The sequence below is a fragment of the Leopardus geoffroyi genome, chromosome X, assembly GCF_018350155.1.
Source record: "Leopardus geoffroyi isolate Oge1 chromosome X, O.geoffroyi_Oge1_pat1.0, whole genome shotgun sequence".
Taxonomy (NCBI): domain Eukaryota; kingdom Metazoa; phylum Chordata; class Mammalia; order Carnivora; family Felidae; genus Leopardus; species Leopardus geoffroyi.
Genome location: NC_059343.1, coordinates 37,031,659 through 37,037,201, shown reverse-complemented (window position 1 = coordinate 37,037,201; position 5,543 = coordinate 37,031,659).

Here is a 5,543-nt window from a genome sequence, read left to right as displayed (position 1 = left end):
CTTAAAAATGAGAATGTAACTTTTAATATATTCATTTTTAACATTCATTTCAACCTAACAACTGAATATTAGGCAGGGCTCTAAGGATCTTACCTGGTATGAAAATAAATAGGTCCTGAAAGCCTGCCAAGGCAGAATGGATTCAGGGTGAACGTTGAAGAGACAGTCAATAGAGGCAACACCTATGTCTTCAGAAGGAGAAAGTGTAACCCAGAGAGTAAAGAGGTCATTCCAGTGGAAGGAAATGGTGACCACAGCAAAGATTGCTCTGCATAGACTGATGAGTTGTGTTGGTTGCCCAGAGGCAACGCTACAGAATATTCAATGCCAGAAACATCAGGGAAAACCTAGTCAATTGGGTTACTAGGCATGAAGGTAACCAAGTGTAGGCAGCTAGATTACCTGTGTGGCAATAGGAATCTGAGGTCAAGAATTTTACAGAGATCTTTTCAGAAGTCCTCATCCAATGTGCTCCTTCTTTATTTTACTGCTCTCCTCATTATCATTTGCATTCTGTAGATGGCTTCTTGCTTCTAATGTGTTTGTTCTCTTATTCTCATGAATCTTTGTATTCATCAGGAAATGCCCTAAATTTTGTTTTCTAAAGAAGGTAAAATTCTGACTTCTATCTGGTAGGCACTATGCTCTAGGAAATGACTTCATGGAAACACTCTAAACTAGTAGTTACACACAGCAGAATGTGCGTAAGCTGCTGTCACCATGGGTGTTAATTGTAACATGTCAATGAAAGACCTGGTTCCTAAGGCTGGCGGGATAAGCCTCCTGCTGCTGCCAAGTGCTGTAATGTTCAACAGGGACATGATTTTTGACACTGGCAGTTTAGAATTTGGTGGCTGCCCTCACTGGTGGCCTCAGAAAGACATAAAATAAGAAAATATGCTGAATTTATTTAAAACATATACCACCCATCATAGCCAGAATGGTGAGGTGGATGTAACACCAGATGGAAAACATAGGATGAAACAACAACCCTGTGTTTTAAGAACAGCGAGTGGCCCATTTGAGCTGAAATATTTGGAAAGGGTAGAGAAGTACTGGAGGATGAGGCCAAAAAAGCAGGATGAGACTGCATTCTTTGGGGACTTGAGGACCAAGGTGAAGAGCTGGTACTTAATTTGACAGACAATGGGGAGCCATAGATGACAGGATGGGGTTTTGTTGTTGTTGTTTTTGAGCAATTAACTAAAGTGATTAGAGCTGCTTAATTAATTATCAATGCATGGGCTAGATTTAATTAAGGAGATAGAGGAAATCAGAAAACAAATTAGGAGAGTATAATTAGAGACAGCTAGCTGACCAATAATAAAAATCTATCCATATGTTTTATGGTATAGAATTGGTGCTTGAGAGTAGAGACCCAGATGGACTACATTAACCAGTACCCCTGCATTCTGCATCTAGCCATCTAGATCATGTGACTAATTCTTGCCAAAGAATGTAAACTCAGCTGATGCTCATCACTTCCAGATTAAGATGATTTTTTTTTTAATTTTTTTTTCAACGTTTTTATTTATTTTTGGGACAGAGAGAGACAGAGCATGAACGGGGGAGGGGCAGAGAGAGAGGGAGACACAGAATCGGAAACAGGCTCCAGGCTCTGAGCCATCAGCCCAGAGCCCGACGCGGGGCTCGAACTCACGGACCGCGAGATCATGACCTGGCTGAAGTCGGACGCTTAACCGACTGCGCCACCCAGGCGCCCCCAGATTAAGATGATTAAATGTGGGGGTGCCTGGGTGGCTCAGTCAGTCAGGCATCTGACTTCGGCTCAGGTCATGATCTCCCAGTTCGTGAGTTCGGGCCCCACATTGGGCTCTGTGCTGATGGCTCAAAGCCTGGAGCGTGCTTCAGATTCTGTGTCTCCCTCTCTCTCTGCTCCTCCCCTGCTTGTGCCCTCTCTCTTGCTCTCTCTCTCTCTCTCTCAAACATAAATAAAACACTAGAAAAATTTAAAAATGATGTTTAAGTGTGCATGATCCTCCACACTCTTTTTCCACCCTCTGCCAACCCCTTGACACTATGGCAAATTGAAAACCATGAGATGGTAAAGCTGTAATACAAAGTCACAGACCTTTTCCAGATTCTTGAGAATTTCCAAATGTATGGGAACCTGCTCGGGACCACTTAGTTTCCTGACAGCATGAAGCTCACAAGTCATAAATCATAGATTTCACTTGTAGGGAAGCTAGTTTGTTTGCATGGAGAAATGCTGAAAGCTACCCTTTTCACATTCCTATCTTTCTCTGTCCCAGGACTTTCTTATTATCTCTCACCTTAATATCTTGTCCCAAGGAGAACCTTATGAGGTCGTGTGACTCAGTCATTTAAGCCCTTACAGAATTTAAAGGAGAACTGATTTATTTTACTCATTTATGACAGAATAAGGAGTCAATTGAACACTTCCATGGCCCATGGGAAGGTCTCACCCACCCTAAATACCATCCCTGTATTATCTGAACTTCAAGCACCTAGAGATTCATTTACTTAAAACACAAACACACACACACACACACACACACACACACACACACACACACACACACACTTTCCAAGGCTAAATTTCAATGTGTCATCCCTAACTTCTGGGACAACCTCATGGTCTGCAGCACAATGGCTGAACCAAAATGGCCATGTACAATACCATTTACTGGTACAAGTGAGTTGGGCAGGACCAGCAGAGAGCTTCAGACTGGTCAGCACCTTCAAGACCTCCAGACTTCAAGTCAATATTTCCTGAGAAAATCAGAGTCCCTCACTCCATAAAGTGATTTGGAGAGCCCTGAGAGCCTGATGGTATCATGGGAATCAAAAGTCAGAAGGAGGACAAGGGTAGGTAAGAGCAGAGTCAGGGCAGATCCTTGTGTGAAGCAAAGATGATGCACAGAAAGGAAAGAATTACTCCTAAAACCGCATCAACTGACGATGTCTTTCCACACCTCATTTCTAGTACTAGGATATCCAAACAATAAATTCCCCTTTGCTTAGGGTAACTTGAATGAGTGAGTTTAAAAGTCAAACTGGCACAACATTTAAGCAAGCTTACAGAAAAGGCTGCCATACTTAAATCACCAATACTAATGTTGCTTTAAATCCCCTCCCAATTTTTGTCAACATATAGGAATATATTTTTTTACTCAGTTGTAACCAGTATAGACATTCTATTCTTTGTCCTTTTTTTAACATTGTCTTGTGTACATATTTCCAAATAGCAACATACTCACATCATTTTTTCCATCTATGTATCATGCTCATGTGTTCATTTGTCTACTTTGAAATAGTTGGGTAGTTTTCTCTGATTCATTATTATGAATAAACAGTGCTATAAACATCTTTGGACAAGTTTCTTCTTTCTTTTTTTTAATTTCACTGGGATTTCTTCCCAATGGAGGACAACCAGGTTAAAGATACAAACAGTATTTTCATTCTTATGATTTGGTGCCAAATTGTTCTTCTTAAAGATATACATGTTGTTGAAAATGTAAATAACCTCAAATATATTAGATGTTTGCATTTGAAAGGAATGGAGGCATTTACAAACCTATTTTAAAGAAATAATCAGGAGCTCCTGGTAGCTCAGTCATTTAAGCATCCAACTACAGCTCAGGTCATGATTTCACAGTTTGTGAGTTCGAACCCTACATCAGGCTCTGTGCTGACAGCTTAGAGCCTGGAGCCTGCTTCAGATTCTGTGTCCCCCTCTCTCTGTCTCTGCCCTGCTCATGCTCTGTCTCTCTCTCCTTCAAAAACAAATAAACATTAATTTTTTTTAATTTTAAAAAAAGAAATAATCAAAAAATACAGAATGATTTATGAAACAAGATAGTCATCATAATACTATTTATAACACTGAGAACACAAAAGCCAAAATACTCAGACCACCTGGAAATGTCTAAGTAAATTATGATATATCTATAGACACAGTACATATGTGGATTTTTATTGCCATAAAAGTGATGTTTTCAAGGAATACTGAATGACCAAGGGATGTTTGTGATATAAAGGCAAGGGAAAAATGCATTACCAAACAACATGCAATATAATCGTAACTGTATAAAGAGAAAAAATTTTTCCACAAAGACATGCATGCAAAAGGACTGTAAACAAATATACTATAATATTAATAGTAGCTATCCTTCAGTATAAGGTTTTTATTAGCATATGTGTACTTTATAATCAGAAATAGCAATAAATGTTATTTAAAAAAATAAATGATCAACAAAGCAGAATTCTAGGCATAAAATGATACAAAGCAATAGTGAAGTTAAACAGACTATTGGTCACTCAGCTATGAATGTGAACTTTCCTTCTAACTGAACTGGGAAGGATGTGCATGTTAGAGGTGTAACAGAGGTGAGGAACTAAGAAGATCCAGGATGCAGGAGAAAATTTTAGAGCTTGAGGAGAAATGGTCTAGTGGGCAAGCTCCTGTTCAGAGACTTTCTTTGGTCAATAAGCTCCAACAATAAATTTTTGACCTTTGTCATTTACCATTGTGATATAATAAAGAATATGTCTGGCCTTTGTCCCCCAATCCTGGCATAGAGCTTCAAAAATCCTTTGAATTTCCTGATAAGAGTGTCTTTTGCTATACCTAAGGAGCCTCTCTCATTCATACCTGAGTTTATGTTAATGAAGTGACTCGTGGTGGGTCTTTAGATAACTTCAGGATGGGATTGGTGACCAGAAAGACCAAGCATATGATTGGACAGTTGGACTTTTCAGCCCCACCCCCACCCCACCTCTAAGGAGTGGAGGGAAGCTGGAGATTGGGTTCAATCTTGTGACCAATAATTTAATCCATCATGTTACATAATGAAATGGTGAACACATGGATGTTCTTGGAAGATAGTGTGCCCTGATTCCACAAGGAAAGGGCATAGAAGCTCTATGCCACCTGCCCCCCAGACCTTGTCCTATTCATCTCTTTCATTTGGCTGTTCCTGAGTTGTATCCTCTACAATAAAAGTGTAATCATAAGTATAACACTTTCTATGGATTCTGTGAGTCATTTTAGTGAATTATTGAACCTGAAGGTAGGAGTGGTCATGGGAACTCCCAGATTTGTAGCTAGCCAGGCAGAAGTGCAGGTGGCTTGGGAATACCCAGGACTTGTACGTAGCTGGCGTCTGAAGTGGGAGAAGCATTATAGGACTGAGCCCCTTAACCTGTAGGTTAAGGGATTTGGGCTAACTCTCCTTAGTGTCAGAATTGAATTGAATCGAATTGATTTGAATTGTAGAACACCCAGTTGGTATCAGAGAACTGCTATCAGAATATAATCATCATCTACATATACAAAGGACAAAACAGTTCTCAAATATGTTTAAGGAAAATTGTATTATTCAGGGTGATGCCAGCTTCTAAAAGAGAGAAACCCCATAATCTCAGTAACTGAATACAGTAGAAATTTATTTCTTATTCATATGACGTCGGAAATGGGTGTTGCTGACTGAGTGGACTTCCACATGGTCACTCAAGGACCCAGGCTACTTCCATCTTGGGTACTCTATATTCCTCCTGGG